The sequence below is a fragment of the Euprymna scolopes genome, chromosome 25 (assembly GCF_053919585.1).
Source record: "Euprymna scolopes isolate OS-2025 chromosome 25, ASM5391958v1, whole genome shotgun sequence".
NCBI classification, from domain to species: domain Eukaryota; kingdom Metazoa; phylum Mollusca; class Cephalopoda; order Sepiida; family Sepiolidae; genus Euprymna; species Euprymna scolopes.
The window spans coordinates 11,279,130-11,299,166 of record NC_136506.1 but is presented as its reverse complement, the minus strand read 5'-3'; the positions used below and the strand labels follow the sequence as shown (position 1 = coordinate 11,299,166).

Below are 20,037 nucleotides of genomic sequence, written 5' to 3'. Positions count from 1 at the left end.
AAAACCGTTTTAATTTATGAAAAAAATTTATATAAAAATGGTATTTTTTGGTTATAATTTCTGTCTCTGGAAACGAATATTAAATAAAAGTAATTTTTGCAAATAAAATAACGGAAAGATTTTATTATCGAATTCTTAAGTCTCAAAATCAGATTTTGAATGGATTTTTAAAAAATGTTTTTAGATTCAAATAATGAGAATGAATTTTCGATTTACTGAATCAGATTTTGAATTGATTTTTTTTAAATGTTTTTAGATTCAAATAATGAGAATGAATTTTCGATTTACTGAATTTTTTTTATTTACTGAAATTTTTTCTATTTGAAAATTTTTTTTATTTACTGAATTTTTTTCTATTTGAATTTTTTTTTATTTACTGAAAATTTTTTCTATTTGAATTTTTTTTTATTTACTGAAATTTTTTCTATTTTAAATTTTTTTTTATTTATTGAAATTTTTTCATTTAATGAATATTTTTTATTTATTGAAATTTTTTCTATTTACTGAATTTTTTTTTATTTGAAATTTTTTTTATTTATTGAAATTTTTTCTATTTGAAATTTTTTTTTATTTACTGAAATTTTTTCATTTAATGAAATTTTTTTTATTTACTGAAATTTTTTTATTTACTGAAAATTTACAAAAATAATTCGTGAAATTAATGAAAGAAAGCAGTCATAAATGATTGAATTAGATTGATATTGACCATTTACTTAAAAACTAAGATGAATGTAGAATATGCTAAAATGTTTTTGTATGAAATAAAAAGATCATAAAATCTAGCATTAAATTAAAAACATTAAACTATATTATCAGATTTGTATTGCTAAGGTTACTGAAACGACTATTCTCATTTTTACCATTTTCAGCCAACGTAACCTTCGGCCTTCTTCAGGTGTATCTTTTTGAACTTGAGAACCTTCATTTTATTTAAGCAAATATGTACCTTCACAATAAAGAAAACAAAATCAATGATCGTAAAGAACCAATCGCTTTTTTTCGTCATCCAATTTTGTCAAAAATCTTTAGGTTTACCCTACACTAGACACTCGCAACAACACCACTTCACTGACGTCCAATTTGTTTGAAAATAATTTTATTTACCAAAAAATAATCATGGAGAGTGGAAAGTTTACAAAAAATGGAATTTCGAACTGAACTCTTTTTTTTATTATTAGGGTAGATTTTTCTTGTTCCGTCAGCCATGACCTTTTAGAAGTGTTAATTATGTTAATAATTATGATTATACCTTCAATCTGTATATAAAAAGACCCATATATATATATATATATATATATATATATATATATATATATATATACTACAATAGAAAAATGCGAGCATAAAAAGTAATATGATTAAGCTTAAACATGGTAAATAAAAGAACTAATTGTTAAAACTGGAATAGAAAAGGACAAGATATTCTAGTAAAAAATATAATAAATTTATAACTTAAAATATTGTAGCATTAAGAATTGATTATATGATGTTATAACTTGAATTTAAAAAAAAATTCTTAATGCTGCAATATTTTAATTTATAAATTATAATATTTTTACTAGAATATCTTGTCCTTTTCTTTTCCAGTTTTAACTTGTCCTTTACTTTTTCATGTTTAAACTTAATCAAATTACTTTTCATGCTCGCATTTTTCTATTGTAATCCATGATTTTTCCAGGCATCCAGTAAATTCACTTGTTCTTTGTTTAATTTCTGTCTTATTTTTTTGCCCCCATAAACATGACATACACATATAACAATGTACGGCACTCGTCTGCAATAAAATCCCCCAATTATCTCCCTTTCAGACTTTCATTCTCTGTTTCATTTGTTACTTCTCTTTTCGCAACAGCAGTGAATTTGTAGCAACAGTAGTCACTGAAGCGATGTGGTTGCTATGGAAGCCAGTTATAAAAAACGCCGCTCACCTTATGTTTTTTTTTTAGGATTTTGAACGCCAGTAAATTCATCATAACTTTTTTTTTACTGAGCGAAAATTGAACATTTTTTTTCACAATATAGCTGAGAAAGCAATCTATAAACAGTAATAAGTGTTTGAAATTGGGTCGAAAAATGAGTGAGCGGTGAAGCTTTTAAGCAATTCTAAATGACTAATACTGTCACTTACCCATATATTCAAACACGGTAGTGTTTGAATGATTATATACATTATATATATATATATATATATATATATATATATATATATATATATATATATATATATATAAGTAAGTTATAAAATACATATAGCGATTAAGCTACTGAATATTTCGCGTTTCATCCACTCTAGGATTCTTAATCCTAGAGTGGATGAAGCGCGAAATATTCAGTGTAGCTTAATCGCCATATATATTTTATAACTTACTAACTAGCTCTACCTACGTATTGAGCACTGCTGAAGTAAATACTTAAAGTTTACGCATAAATTTATACTTTCGTATATTAATTCATGTGAGTAAATGAAGTAGTTATACAGGGTGGCCCCCCAAAAAACTGACCCCAACTCTAATTAAGCCCTGTTTCTTAGTGTTTTGTCCGAATGAAATGAAACTTTGGTCATAACTAGTTTATTATATTCAAAACATCACATCAAAACACAAGGGTCTTTGGTCTTTTATTCTCTGTTCTATAGCATATGTTTAAGATGGCCTCCATTTAGCTTTTGTTTTTTTTTTGTTTTTTGGTGGGGGGGGTCACCCTGTATATATATATATATATAAAAGTGAACGTGTCTGTGTGTCTGTCTGTGTGTGTGTCTGTCTGTCTGTGTACATTTCCCTACGCAATAACTCTGTCAATTTTTAGTCTACTGACTCGAAATTTGAAATACCGGGTACTGAGATTTGGGAAAATCGATGTGACGGGTGTCAGCCAGACATTTGGCTGTTAAGGAGTCAAATTTCAACGATTTGACCTTTAAGAACTCTACCTAACTCCTCCGACAATTTTGGGTCTAGACACTTGAAATTTTAGATATAGGTTCCTTGAACATGGATCTAACTTAATAAAGTGATTTGAGCCCGAAACAATAAATTTTAAGGGGTCATAATAGGGGTCAAAGTTTTAAAAAATTAACCTTTTTTTTTGTTTTTTTGCTTTTTTTGCACAGCATACACCTCCAAACACCCGAGCAACGCCGGGCACCCCTGCTAGTATATATATATATTATTGGTTCTTGGTGCTTTCTTGCATTAGATGTGCCGAACATCTTTGAAATCTTGAATATGTTCATGGTTCCATTAGCACGCCTGACCATAATTCTGTATAATAGCGAGAAGGCAATTTATTCTTGAATCTTCATTTATTTTTATTTTACTGTTTATTCATCTCCATCAGCAATTCATTTTGGTTTTATTTTTTTGCCTCAAACTATAAACAACTATAAGAATAGGCAATTTTTTAATTTCAGAAAACTAAATATGTTTGAATACAAACAAGAAATCGTTTCACAATGGAGTAAATAAATTGTATTTGGATTATTCGGACTCTTCTCGGTCGACTTTCTTCAGATGTATTTTCTTGAACTCTGCAATTTTTCTGTCGAACTTGGGAATCTATACGAAATTTCAAATGGAATCCTTTATTCAATCTATAGCATGGTCTGCGTACAGTAGTTTGAATAATCCAAATAATACAAATTATCAATCCTCATCTCAAATAATCTGCAATAAATCGTTTTCGGTTTTTGACTTTTCAACTTGATTACTCAACATGATTAGCCTTAAATACGACTGAAACATGTCTGCACATATGTCGTCAAAATTTTTGTATAAATAATAATTGTACTTAATATATACATCTCATTGTTGGTGACCCCTATTACATAAAAATAGTCGATTCATGAGATTAACTCTTCTAAACTAATCTTAAAAAGAAAAAAAAAATATAATTAACAAATTAAGATCTCGTGTTTGTTATTTTTTTCACTTATATAATTTAATACACTTATATAATTGTGGATTTTCTAGCGGTAACTGCGTTTAAAAATTTATTTTGTATTTTTTCGTAAAATACTTAAAACTGCTTTTATATTTTTATCACTACTGGACTGACTTAAAGCTGTTAAGCTTTAAAACAGACTATAGTCGAAATAAGTTTGCACATTAATACTTTTATAAATAAATATCTACACTAAAATATAGCGTTACTGGTTTTCAACCACTATTGCATAAACACATTAGGTTCATAGGATTTACTCTTATGTTTAAAAATAAGCAATAAAAATTTACTTTTAACAAAGAAATGTTTCGTGCTCAATAACACTCATCAGAATGGAGGCTGAAACTGTATTGTAGGGTGAACGATTTGAACCTCAGATATATTTAACTCAAGCTTCTTACAATGAGATCGTCATGACAATCCCACTTTTAAAGCGCGAGAAATAAGCCATGTATTTTTATTTCTGGTCAGAATTAATAAAAAAAAGTGTTCTATCTACTTAAAGGGAGAAAACTTGCATATCAATTTAATCTCTTTAAATGTTTTCGACTTAAGGGATTTAATAATTATTTTTAAACAATACATTTTGTTTACATCCATAGACATAAGTTGAATGTTCACTAACATTTGTCAGTAGGGAAAAAGAAACTGTACTATCAGTCGAACGATTCAAAGCCTAAATTTGAATACATTTTTTTCATTTAGTCGTCTAATGGTAGATATTAGGGACTATGGAACTTTTCACCATAAATGGTTGCAATTTCAAAAATTAAACGAGATTAAATAAATACAATTATATTAGATAAAGAAACGACTTAATGAATATAAATTCTAACTAACCGTCCGAGAGATAAGTTTTTTTATAATCACAACTAGGAAGAAACATACACCGTCTTATTTACTTAAAGGAAAAGAACTTGTAATGCGACTACATTTGAATAAAGATTTAAATCTCGGAAAGTGCTGAACTTGGAGGATTTGATGATTACTTTTGATAATTTCGTCTTCACTAACATTCATTAGTAGGGATGAACAAGACTGTACCGTCGGTCGGTCGATTCACAACTAGCATTCAAATATATTGAACCCAAGTCTAATTGTGTATTTCAGAAACTATCGAATTCTTTGCCATAAATGATTATAATATAAAAAATAAAATTAAATAATTAAATAAAATAAAATTAAATAATTAAATAAATAAAAAAATAAAATAAAATTAAAATAATAACAAAACATAAGAATTCTATAAAAAAAAAGAAAGTTGTTCATATTATTTGGATTCATCGGACTGCCGTTCTCATCTTTCACAACGTTTCGGTCGATGTACCTTCCGCCATTCCTCATGCGTATCTTGTCCAACTCAGGAATTTGGACGGAATTTCGAATAGAACTTTATTTACTTCATGGAGGTAGCATGCACTTGTTGAATCAGTCATGATTGGATAGAGGTCTTAATTTGCAATTGCATTTTTCAGTCGACCACACTAAGAATTGAACTTTTAAGCTTCCAAAAAATCACTTTTACTACTTTAACCACCGCACCATGGGTTGTTGCACACTGTTCTAATACCAATTTTGGGAACCTTTTATCTATTTCATTTCTAGATATAAATATCACTATTTATTAGTAATTATAATTACTATTTGTTATTATTTATCTATTATTTATAATTGACGGTTCTCATATCGTGTTAAATTCTATACTAGGTCTGCTTAACAAGTGATTGTCTCCCAGCATGTGTTGCTTCTTTGAGTCATCTTACTCTTCGCCGTTCGTGTCTATAATTTTTACATCGTCCATAATGTTAGATGGTTTCCCTTTTCTCTCAAGATATCGTCAGCCATGCACGATTTTTCAATCTCTCCACGTATGACGATTCCAAATACGAATAATGAATCTCAAAAAAATTATAAACGTAAAAATTTTTAATTATTTTTACTCAGAACCGCTGATTCAGGTTTCAACTTTCATGTATAAAAGTAATGTATTTTATTAACTTGCCGTAGGAATTGCTGTCTACATTTGAATTTGCATTGTTTTTTTTCTTTTTATCTAACGTTATGATATAGAAATTTGTCAGAATCTACTATTGGTGGACTAGTTACTATTATTTTTACTACTGACAGAATAAGTGCTTCTTCAGTGCTATGAATTAATGTCAATCATTATACAGGGTGTCCATAAAGTCCGTGTGCAATTAAAAAAATTTATAACTTTATTCGTATTTGAAATAGAAATAACCTGTAAAATGAATTTGAAAGAAGTAAATCTATATTTTTAAGCTTTTATTGAAATTTTATTTAACTTTCCATCATTAGCAATACAAAGGGTAATACGATTTTAAAGTTCACGAAAAACATTTGCCAAATGATTTATAGTAATGCCTGAAATCACATTAGTTATTCTAGCTTTCAAATCTTCCAATGAGCTAGGTTTGGTTGCATACACAATTGTTTTCACATGCCCCATAAAAAAAAATCTAATGGAGTCAAATCTGGCGAACGTGGAGGCCAATGAAATGGTCCACCCCTTCCGATCCATCTGTTAGGAAATTCCTGATTTAGAAACTGTCTAACACGCCGAGCAAAGTGACAAGGAGCACCATCTTGTTGAAACACTGTATCTTTATAGCATTTTTTACAGATTATTTCTATCGCAAATAGAAATAAAGTTATAATTTTTTTAAAGTGCACACGAACTTTATGGACACCCTGTATATATTATTAGCATTCAAGATGTGAATTTCATTTGTTTTAGCAGAAACAGTTCTAACAAGTTCTGACACTTTAGGAAGTGCATTAAAAACTAACAAAAAGGAATGGGAACGTCGGTCGTCAAAGGATTAATACACGTGTTATTGACAGTAAAGCAGGCTTTTATCTTCTTTCACAATTCTTTTATATGTTCAGAGGTAAAAGTTATTCTTAGATATTTATGGTGAAAAATTTTGATAATCTGACTTCGATAGAACTGACAAAAAATATCTATTTAAAAGAAAAAAAAAGTAATGATTTTTTTTTAGAATCTATTTTGATAAAACTAAAAAGAAAAAATATACGTTTAAAAAAAAAATTAATCAATTTTTTTAGAATCTATTTTTCTCGAACTTTGTTTTAAACATTTTTTTTTCTGGAAAAAAGCTAAACAAAAAAAAATGAATTCAATGGTTACTTATTTTCAGTTCGATATGAAAATAGTTTTCAATGTTCTTATGTGACAGACGGCATAGACTGCTGTCTTATGATTAAAGCAATGCCAACCAGTATAAAAATAAATGCGTATGAAAAGGTACATTCTTGAATAGAATATTTCATTACAGAATCCTTTAGTACATTTCTTAGATAGAAAAGAAATTGAGATTTTGCCCCTATTTCCATGACCGATATAGCTGTCTATTCCAAATTAATAATGAAAAGATCCTTATATTTTCTCCCCGATTCCGATACAATTACCGATTCCAATCCAAATTCCTGATTCTGATATCATTGCTGATATCTATTCTTTTCAAATTTTTAAATATAGAATTCTCTATTTCGTATGTGCGTGGAGTGGTGGTGGGGTGTCAGATTATTGTAAATCTCTGTATAGTATGTGCATAAATTTTTACAAACGTAAAAATACACTTGTTCGGGTGATGTATAAATTTTAGTTCTGCTTATAGTTTGAAACTTAGAAACATTTATCACTTCTTTATTAATAAAACCAGCTATGGAAAATTAAGTGAATAAACCATCCACATAAAATCAATAAAAGAATCGGTTTTGGCATCGGAAAATAGGCCCCAATTTCTCTGCTACAAAGATTCACTTTTTTTTCAAATCCAGATTCCAATTAATCGTCCCAACATTACTATATATATAATAATTATTTCCACAGTCAAAAAACCTCACAGCCTACAAGAGTCATGACAGCCAACAAACCGGAAGTTCAAGACTCTAGTTTCACCCTCATTTGGGCTAATTAGTTAGACAAATCCAACCCAGGATTCGAAACCCGATGCCTCTTGCATGCCAGGCAAGCATTTTGCCAACTGAGCAAACACCCTGCACACAAGAACTTCTATTAACTAAACCAGATCAAGCAAACCGCTGCGAAATCAGACTATGGAATGGGCCTACTTCGTCTCAACAAGGGATGCGGTCATCCAACCAGCTAAAAACCCCATATATATATATATATATATATATATATATATATATATTATTTTAAAAATATAATTATCCACTGACACATGTTTCGTCGTCTATGACTCATCAGCCTGGTTAAAGGGAAAATTATTCCCAACACACATTTAGGTTAAAATGCACTTTTGTAAAAAATTGAACTCATTAAAAATATATCGCAAAAACAAACAACATCTAAGTAAATCACGATATATCCAAACAGTCGTGCGCGATGGGTGAGCAGTAAGGGGTTTAAGCTCATTACCGTTGGGTCCCGATTTTGAATCTCGCTAGATTCAGCCACTCTGATGTGTCGTAGACGGTGAAACACGTGTCAGTGGATAATTATATTTTAAAAATATATGCCGCTCCCCATATGAGGGGGGGGTACCAAATCGGTTAAAGGGAAAATTATTCCCAACTCGCATGTAGGTAAAAATGCACTTTCGTAAATAATTGAATTCATTCAAAACGTATCGCAAAAACAAGCAATATATATATATATACATAGCTAATATTATGCATTTCAATCGCTTATCGCTGATATAGAAAGAAAAAAGTGAGATTTTTTTACCCTATTTTTTTGACCGGTATATCTTTCTATCCAAAAGCTATACATACATTTTTACTTTTCATGTATTTAAATTGCTTATTGGTCCGTGCTTCAAGCAAAAACAATTTAATTCCATGTGTTTTCACATTCGACAATATTTACCTATTATTTAACCAGCCACTCTCTTCTTACTCAGTGATTTCAGAGTAAGTATAAAAGTTATCAATTCCAAAAGATTTTGTTTTTTACATTATCTACATTCAATCATGTTTCACACATCTAAACATATATATAAAAGTGACCTTGTCTGTCTAAGTGCGGAATGGTTTCTATCAAACTACTCACTCAATTTTTGGCCTACAGTCTTTGAACTTAGTATATGGAAAATTTGGACCTGTGGAACAAATTTGATATGTTTTTTTAACTGATAAAAATAGCTGTTAAGGGGGAAAAAAAATGAAAAATGGAACTTTTACGCGTAAGTCGATTAGACGTGTTACTTCTATGCATGCAGAAATATATATATATATATATATATATATATATATATATATAGGTTTAACAATGTTAATTAAAAATTATATATATATATATATATATATTTATATATATATATATACTTGGCTCAGATAGTCATGCTGGAGAGATGTTTTGGTTTCGATTCTAGCCGATGCCACCCAAGTCATATTTTTTTTTAACTTGAAATCACTGCTAGGTATTGGGTACAATATAATAATAAATAGAGACGTGGCTCTATAATAATAAATACGAAATCTGCATTAATTAAAGTATAATATTTGAATATATTTTTGGACCGCATAATATCAAGTGCTATACTAGTCATTCAAAAGGTTAAGGTTGGGACCAGCAGTGTTTTTGAATGACTTAACTTTCAGGACAACGCTGGGACACTAAGCTTCTCGGCTTAACTTTTACTCCCGATCTGAAATGGAACACGTACATCAAATCCATTGCGAAGGTCGCTGGAAAAATGGTGGAATCCTTCTACCGCTCCAGTAGATATCTCACTCCTGATGCAATTCTCTACCTATATAAAAGCCAGGTATAGTTAAGGATGGAGTACTGTTGCTACATCTGGGCAGGAACTGCTAGAAGAAGCTTATCCTGCTTTGACAGAGTTCAAAATAGACTCCGTAGCTTAGTGGGAGGGATGTCCTTTTCTCTTCTCTGCCACCTCTTTCCCACAGAAGAGATGTTACGAACCTGTCTCTGCTTTATCGTTATTTTCATGGCAAGTGCTCATTTGAGCTTCAATCTATGGTCCACTCCTCAACAAACCTTCACGAAAAACACTCGTCTAGCCAAAACCACTATCAATAATGTCCCCGCCACCCTTTATTTGTGCCTAAACCTAAATGTAGATTCCATGAACTAAGCTTCCTTCTTAGAACTGCACGCCTGTTGAACTCTCTTCCGATTGCCTGTTTTCTAACTGACTACAATCTGATTGTCTTTAAGTCCAACGTAAACAAGTTCTTGATGAACCGTCCTCCTAAGTAATCCAATTTACAAAATTCCCTCTACTTATGTTTACTACGCTATAATAACATTGACGAATGTATACCCATTAACTCTTCTCCTTTAGTTGCCTCCAGGCCTTGATAAGTGGTGCTTTCTGTGTAAATCAAAAAAGAAAAAAGAAATTCAAAATATAGAGTAATAAATATTAAACTTACGAGGTGCCTTCCATAAGTTTCCAGACTTTTTTTGTAGATGCATTTAAAATTCAGTATGATGACTGACCAATTTTTATTACTTCAGTTCCAAAAGAATAGCAACGCAAAGAATTGGAATACACCCTACTAAAGTCTGATTGTAACAGCTGGTGAATTTCAGAAGAACGATATGCAATAAAATTCTGTTTTAAAAAATGCCGCAGAAACATGTGAAATGCTTCAAACTGATTTTGGACGATCTTGCATGACTCGAGCATCAGTTTTTAAGTGGCATAAGAGATTCAAGTAAAGCAGGGAGTCTGTGAGGGATGACGAGAGGTGTGGTAGCAGTAAGGAAATCAGAACACCAGAGTTGATTGGTCAAATAAAGAATTTTATAGATAAGGATCGTTGTGTGTCTATAGAGATATTAAATGCACAGTTTGATGTTTTTTTTTTTTTACACAGTGATCACCACTTATCAAGGCCCGGAAGCCACTCAGGGATAAGGGTTATTGCAAGTACATTACGTTAGTGTGGAGATTTGATGAAGTGTTTACTTAAGGGGGCGGTTAATTAGGAATTTGTTAACATTGGACTTGAAGACATCCAAGTTGTAGTCCGGTGGGAAGCAGGCAGACGGAACAGAGTTCGACAGGCGTGCAGTTCTAAGAAAGAAGCTTTGTTCATGGAATCCGCGTTTTGATTTAGGCACAGATATAGAGTGGGGGAAATTTTTCACAGTGGATTCAGCTAGACGGGTGCTTTTCGTGAAAGATTAGCGAGGGGGGACCAGAGATTGGAGTTCAGACGAGCACCTGCCATGGAAATAACGATAAAATGTCAATGTGGTAAGTGTACACACAATTATTCATGAGGAACTGAAGATGCAGAAGATTTGTGTGAATGCACCTGTCCACAACTCAATCCTTGTCACACATTACTGACAAAGATAGGCATCAAGATAGTTACCCACCCTCCCTATAGTCCAGACCTTGCTTCCTATGACTTGAGATTATTCCCTAAGTTCAAGGAAAACTTTAGAGGCTATCGTTATGAGAGAACTGAGGGGATGAAAGAGGCGGTGATGAGGGTCATTGGCACGCTCACACAAGTACCCATACGAAAAATTCCTGGAAACTTGTTTAAGGCACCTCGAATGTTTTTTTTTTTACTTTTGCGAATGAGAGTTAATGCTATTCTTACCTAGAGTGTTATTAATACAACGTTTTGGCCGATATCACCTCTAAATTTTCTTCAGGTGTTTGCTTAAATATATATTTTTTTCTTTTTACTATTTTACACATTAAACAAAGCATGTTTCCACTTGGAACGTAAGAGACTACTATTTGGGATCGTCTCAGACAGGAGACGTTGGGGAGTTGAGCAGTGAAAATCCTGTTCCCATGAAATTAAAACTACTGCAAGTGAGTCAGGTAAGGAATTCCAAGTCTAGCAGAACGAGAGAAAACAGCTATTCGAGTAGAAGTTATGGTATCTAGTGACCTCAACAGTGAAGAGGTGAGATTTTGCTGTTTCTCTTCTTAGTCAGGAATATATACATGAAAAGAGCACAAGGGCTAAGAGTTCAGTAAAGCACATTCGATTAAAGTTCTTGTAAAACAGCATGTGGATGCAACATTACGGTGATGGGACAGTGCTTGGAGCTTGGCGGACCAATTAGATTTTAGTTTTTTTTTTTTAACCCTATCTAAGAGTGAGAGATTACTGGTAGAGGTACCAGCCCAGATGTTTGAACAACACTTCATTGATGGGGAATTTGTGGCTTTGTAAAGATATAGGATACTCTCCGGTGGGAGTAATTTTCTAGTAGTGTAGAAAGAGCGAATTTGTTTTGCAGCAGCTTTGGCAATGTCCTCAAAGTACTTGTTTTAATTCACGTTGCCTGTTAATGGCAACGTTTTCCATTTTGTAGCCCTGCATATCTTCGTCAGCAAGACAATATTTTACTTGGACTTATTCAACATACAATTCAATTTCATATTTAGACAAAGAAAAACTTTAAAGGACAATCGGGGAAAAAATTTAAAAAAAGAGAAAAATGATTGACAATAGAAACCTTAGAGAAGTCTTTCCTGTCTAATGTATTTTTCGTTTTGGTGTAATCAGTTTTTGACAAGCTGAATGAAAAATAAGTTTATGATTAAATTCTTCGTGTTTTATCTCGTTTTCTTGATTTCTTTTTTTTATAAATTCATTTTAAAAGATGAGTGAGAAACTAATCTTCATATCTGATTCTTTATGCGGTTAACTTTACATAAATAATTCGTGGACAGTTATTTCCAGTTGTTCATGGGCGTATTTAATTGAAAAAGAAGATAAGGTGGCGTGAACCGGTTTCTTATCTCGGAACCTCTGTTCCTTATTAATACCAAGAGGCTTCCATCAAAATTATAGCATTTCATTCGATGCTAATATTTCAAGGAAACACATGCGCTGTCGTTGCTTCACGCAAGTAATCAGTTAACAGATTGAAGAATACATTGCATCTAATAAAACGTTTTTAAACTAGAGGAATTGTCTGTCTGTCTCATATATATATATATATATATATATATATATATATATATATATATATATATATATATATAAACCTGCGATTTTTAAAGAGATTCCAAAGGATATCTCGAACTATTTTTAGATTTACTAACCTCCACACCTGTTGCGAACTTTTGCATCTCACTGGATATTTGCAACCACGTTATTAGATGAATACATTGCATCTAATAAAAGTTTTTAAACTAGAGACATCGTCTACCAGGAAATATTGTTTTTAAAATATCGTGCGGGATGGACGAGCGGTAAGAGTTTAGGCTCCTTACTGTGGGGTCCCGATTTCGAATCTCGCTAGATTCAGCCACTCTGATGAGTTGTAGACGACAAAACACGTGCGAGTGAATAATTATATTTTAAATATAATATATATACCGCTCCCCATAGGGGGTACCAAATTGGTTCAAGGGAAAATTATTCCCAACTCGCATTTAGGTAAAAATGCACTTTTGTAAATAATTGAATTCATTCAAAACGTATCGCAAAAAAAACAAACAACACACACACATATATATATATATATATATATATATATATTGAATAAATGACAAAAAACTATGTTCCAAAATTCATGATGTTGACCGTCTTATAATTTATTCCTTTAATTCAGTTGATATTTACAATTCTTGTAATATCTGTTTCGTGGCACAAAATTAATCACTTAATTATTATATCAATCGGTGAATTTATTATGTCCTTAACTCATTAGAAGAAATACCAAAAATCAATCCATCAAAAGGAAATAAAGTGTGATTTGACATGATTACAATCCGAAAATTAGAAAGAAGCGTAAATAGCGTAATGGATACATATTAAAGGTATTTGAAGTTTAGACGAAAATTTGGCTGAGTAATTTGTTAGAGACCGCAGAGATAAATATTTTTAAAATTTTGACTCCAATTCTGACCCGTTAACCCTTATTGTTTGGGGCTCAAATCAAATTAAAAAGTTTGATCCATGTCCAAGAAACCTACATCTAAAATTTCAAGTGTTTAGACCCAAAATTAGTGGAGGAGAGTTTTCAAAGGTCAAATCGTTGAACTTCGACCCATTGACGGACAAATTTCTAGCCAAAAACCAATTAAAAAGATTTTCCCAAATCTCAATATCCCTTATATCAAATCTTGCTTCTGTAGACTAAAAATTGACAGTAGTTTGATAGGGGAATGTACACACATACACAGACAATGTCACTTTATAGATATATAACATAGCGCTTACGCTAATATGCAAATGCATGCGAAACGACATTACCAGTAAGGAAAATAAAGACTTTAAAAATATCACGTTAGAGACGGATATAACGTTCGAGATCACGTAAGAGGCGTGTTTAACGGTCCAGATAATGATGTGAGGGAGGTTAAAGCGGTAACGAGAGAATGCGGAAATAAATATCGTTGTACAAAAACAAAAAAACAAAAAACGAGCTAAAGTTCTTTTCTATCTTTGTCTCCTTTGCGACTGAGACTACAACATGTTGGTTCTCAGACAACCTTGCATATATATGGAAAAAGAAAAACAACATTATGTATATGTTCGCCACCGTTTCCTCTTTAAGATGTGAAAATATTCGGTGAGCTTTTCAAATATCGTGCTTGTATTTTATTTCTTCAATTCAATTAGACCGAGAAAGCGTTCCACAAACAAGCATTTTTTTTTCTCTTTACGAAACTCTGCTGAGTGAAGTTTTGTTTAGCTCCAGGTGCACAGATAAAGACTTGAACATCCAGGGCCGTTAGGTAAAAACCATTCCCAGCTAATTTGTGAGAATTTATTAAAATAGAAATTCCAAATATTTTATTCATTTTCATGACCGTATATTCGTTTGCACTAAGGTTTTCGAAAAATGTGCATTTTGGTGCCTCAGGGTCATGTGGCAATATCCAAGGGGAATCTACAGGATATTGGAAATATTAATTCAGCCATAGCCAGACTAATATTCAATCACAAACGCATCTCCCATAAGAACTGAAAACCGATTAAGTTTGGATGACAAGAATTCCTATCAGTGCAGGTCAAGAACTCGAACAACAAATGAAGATTGCATCATGTCACTACTTTGCTAAATAAAGCACAGCGTTTACCTTGCTATTTATTTCCACAGACAAAATCACCATCATCATCATCACCATATTCTGTTTGAAATCCGTTTTACAAGCTGGCATGTGTTTGACAGCTTTTAGAAATTGAAATTCAACCTAACCTACAAGTCACATCTCATCACTTCCAATCATTTTTCTTTGCGAATCGAATCTGCTATCTCAACTGTCCTACATCTACTAATTCAAGCCCGAGGGAGGGGGGAATTCCTCAGCACCAAAGCCAACAGAATAAAGACCATTGTTGAGATGACATGTTCCCTCCTGACTGAAGTATGTTTTGGTCTTGTGCAGTTCTACAAGGTCCACCATCCAAAGCTTACCTTCTCACCATTTAAGAATAGGTCAGCTTATTTTTATTTATTTATTTTTTTTTTACAAATAAGTCATCACTTATTAAGGCCCGGTGGCCACTCGAGAAACAGGGTTAAAGAGAGTACAGTAGTCAATGGGACAATATCGTAATGATCGTTAGTAGTGGAAATTTGGTAAATTGGATTACTTAAGGGGATGGTTGATCAAGAACTTGTTTATGTATGACTTGAAGGCGATCATATAGTAATCAGTTGGAAAGCATGAAAGCAGAACAGAGTTCTAAGACAGAAGCTTTATTCATGGAATTTACGTTTAGATTTAGGCACAGATAATCTCTTGAGGTGCCTCTTACTAGAAAATACCGATAGAGCTGTCCAGACACATTTTTTACAAGCCAGTGTGCTTTTGAAACGTTACACACGTTTACACACGGAACCCACACGTATTAGATGAGTCTACGTTGCAAAGGAGACCAAGACAAAAATAATTTAAACTCACTTTTTCCGTAATAACAAAGACATTTCCTCATTCTCTCACCAATGCGTGACATCTCGTTACGGCTGTGACGTCTCTCATGTAATCGTCTTCTCTAACATGCTCTCACCTTTGTCTTTACCGTGACGTTAATTTGCATTTTGTATGCATTTGCGTCCGTGCTGTTACACTTTTCCTCCTTTTGTGTCATATCATATCTCAGTGTAGTTATATCATCAAAGTTTCCTATCCTACACACATTTCTCTATACTGATTACATTTAAGAAACACTCGTCTAGCTGAAAACACTATCAATAATTCCCCCCACTCTTTATCTGTGCCTAAATCTAAACGTAGATTCCATGAACAAAGCTTCTTTTTTAGAACTGGACGCCTGTGGAATTGTCTTCCGTTTTCCTGCTTTCCGGCTGACTACAATATGGTTGTGTTCAAGTCTAATGTAAATAAGTTCTTGATGAGCCGTTCCATATAAGTTATCAAATTTACCGAATTTTTATTACTAATGATTACTATATTGTCCAATTTCTACTGTACACTCTTTAACCCTTATCCTTGAGTGGTCTCTTGGCCTTGATAATGTGGTGATTCCTGTGTAAAAAAAAAAAAAAAAAATTCCCCCCGAGGTCATTAAATCTAAGAATGTCTTTAACCCTCACTTTATACATATTATCATTCTTATATCATTTCTCTCCGGATACTCTCAACTTTCACTGGCTAGGTTTCACTTCCATATATCGAATTTTTTACATATGCCTGATAGACTCTTTTCTTGGTCGACAGTGTTAACACTGTGCTGGTTTGTAATAGCAGAATTTCCCATAACCCTTATTATTCGAAGGAGAAAAGGGAAATGGGTATTGTAAAAAATGAACCAAAATCACAAGATTTTTATAGTGTGTCCACCCTATGGATAATAACTTTTTCATTTACCACAAAAACTAGGAGAATATATCTCTCGGTCGTTAGCAGACAAGTCAAGCACAAATCTTGCACATTTGGCAGTCGGACTGGCATATACTCACAGTCTTTATTTGTTGTATTTGTTTTTCTTTTCATGTTTTGTTTCCACTGATCACGGAGTTGGCTTTTTCTTTCAGACACTTATAAGATAGATATCTTAAAAACTGAAATGTTTAAAGGTAATAAATTTTGATAGATTAATCACAACTGCCGTAGAATAAGAGAAAGTTCTTCTATAGTCTTTGCAAGTGTTATCTCAAAATTACCAACGAGTTATCGATCATGGATCAGATCCAAATTATTGCCTCTGAGTTATACTAGCCAATGAGAGAATGCAATTTGCTATTTCCTAAAACAAAGAAAAAAATGTCTAAATTTTACTAACGTGTGAATTTAAAAAATTGGATAACTTTTCTAGATGGGTTTCAAATCCAGTCAGATTAGCTCTTTTTGTTCAAACCTTGGAACGACTGACCAATCGGCTCAGGGGACAGAGAGGACGCAGCAGAATACTTCACATTAAGGCCTGACTAACACACGTGTTTTGATTGATCCTTGTTTGAATAAACCAGTAAACTTATGCAATATCTCTTTTGCTATTTACCACACATAAATACAACATTACTGTATCCAAACGATGACCACAGTTTTGACGAAAATGCAGACAATCGATTATCACTGATTTTCCGTAAATAATTTTTACTTATTATCAAGAAGTGAACCTTTTGTTTACTTTCTGCATGCTTCTCTCACCTCCTTTAATTACTCCGTTAGTCCTCACATTCTATGAGCGATGCTTCTGATAAAAGGGGAAGAATTGCTATTTGTTTTGGTCAGACTATGCACATAACAGAATTGTTGACAAGATTTTCTTTTACCTTAATGTGATATATTTTAGCTTCTTGCATTAAGTGGCTTCATACCTTGCATGGGGCGATTTCCATAAAAATATACATCACAAAGAATATAGACATACTCTTCAAAACACATGATATTTTGTCTCAATAAACATTACCAGTACTAATCACTTCGGCTATTATTTCTTAAAGCATGAAAACATTCACAACAAGAACTCATCTCAGTACAACCAATTTTCCTTTCTTTCGTTTTCTAGCTAAAATTAAAATGAATTCTCAGCAAAGTTTCTTTCCAAGTACTTGTATACGGAACACAGTAACACAGCGATGCTCCCAACTAACTACGACATAGTATTATTTAAAAATCCAATGTTAACAAATTCTTGTTGATCCATCCTCTTCAATAATCTAATTACTGGCTAATCTCAACCATCCTTATTAATTCTCACATTGTTGTCACACTGTTCTGAAAAATCGTAAACCTTTATCTCGAGTGGTCTTTAGGTGTAGATAAGTAGAGACTAGTTAGTATATAAAAAACTTGCATATAAATTTAACTACCTATTAAATCTAAATTTATTAGCAACCTATTAAATCTAAATTTATTAGCAACCTATTAAATCTAAATTTATTAGCAACCTATTAAATCTAAATTTATTAGCAACCTATTAAATATAAATTTATTAGCAACCTATTAAATATAAATTTATTAGCAACCTATTAAATCTAAATTTATTAGCAACCTATTAAATCTAAATTTATTAGCAACCTATTAAATCTAAATTTATTAGCAACCTATTAAATCTAAATTTATTAGCAACCTATTAAATCTAAATTTATTAGCAACCTATTAAATCTAAATTTATTAGCAACCTATTAAATCTAAATTTATTAGCAACCTATTAAATCTAAATTTATTAGCAACCTATTAAATCTAAATTTATTAGCAACCTATAAAATATAAATTTATTTTACAACCTATAAAATATAAATTTATTTAACAACCTATAAAATATAAATTTATTTAACAACCTATAAAATCTAAATTTATTTAACTACCTATAAAATATAAATTTATTTAACTACCTATAAAATATAAATTTATTTAACTACCTATAAAATCTAAATTTATTTAACTACCTATAAAATCTAAATTTATTTAACTACCTATAAAATATAAATTTATTTAACTACCTATAAAATATAAATTTATTTAACTACCTATAAAATCTAAATTTATTTAACTACCTATAAAATATAAATTTATTTAACAACCTATTAAATATAAATTTATTAGCAACCTATAAAATCTAAATTTATTTAACAACCTATTAAATCTAAATTTATTAGCAACCTATTAAATATAAATTTATTTTACAACCTATTAAATATAAATTTATTTTACAACCTATTAAATATAAATTTATTTAACAACCTATAAAATATAAATTTATTTAACAACCTATAAAATCTAAATTTATTAGCAACCTATAAAATCTAAATTTATTAGCAACCTATAAAATATAAATTTATTTAACAACCTATAAAATATAAATTTATTTAACCTATAAAATATAAATTTAACTACCTATTAAATCTAAATTTATTAGCAACCTATAAAATATAAATTTATTAAACAACCTATAAAATATAAATTTATTTAATAACCTATTTAATCTAAATTTATTAGCAACCTATAAAATATAAATTTATTTTACAACCTATTAAATATAAATTTATTTTACAACCTATTAAATATAAATTTATTTAACAACCTATAAAATCTAAATTTATTTAACTACCTATAAAATCTAAATTTATTTAACTACCTATAAAATATAAATTTATTTAACTACCTATAAAATATAAATTTATTTAACTACCTATAAAATATAAATTTATTTAACAGCCTATAAAATCTAAATTTATTAGCAACCTATAAAATCTAAATTTATTAGCAACCTATAAAATATAAATTTATTAGCAACCTATAAAATATAAATTTATTTAACAACCTATAAAATATAAATTTATTTAATAACCTATTTAATCTAAATTTATTAGCAACCTATAAAATATAAATTTATTTAACTACCTATAAAATCTAAATTTATTAAACTACCTATAAAATATAAATTTATTTAACTACCTATAAAATATAAATTTATTTAACAACCTATAAAATATAAATTTATTTAATAACCTATTTAATCTAAATTTATTAGCAACCTATAAAATCTAAATTTATTTAACTACCTATAAAATCTAAATTTATTTAACTACCTATAAAATCTAAATTTATTTAACTACCTATAAAATCTAAATTTATTTAACTACCTATAAAATATAAATTTATTTAACTACCTATAAAATATAAATTTATTTAACTACCTATAAAATAT

General features: G+C 30.6%; 1 long non-coding RNA gene across 5 annotated transcripts in view; it reads right to left on the bottom strand.

Moving 5' to 3' along the window:
- LOC145247278 (uncharacterized) overlaps window positions 1-20,037 on the bottom strand; it is a 1,304,641-nt gene that overhangs the window by 7,218 nt on the left and 1,277,386 nt on the right. The window lies entirely within an intron of this gene.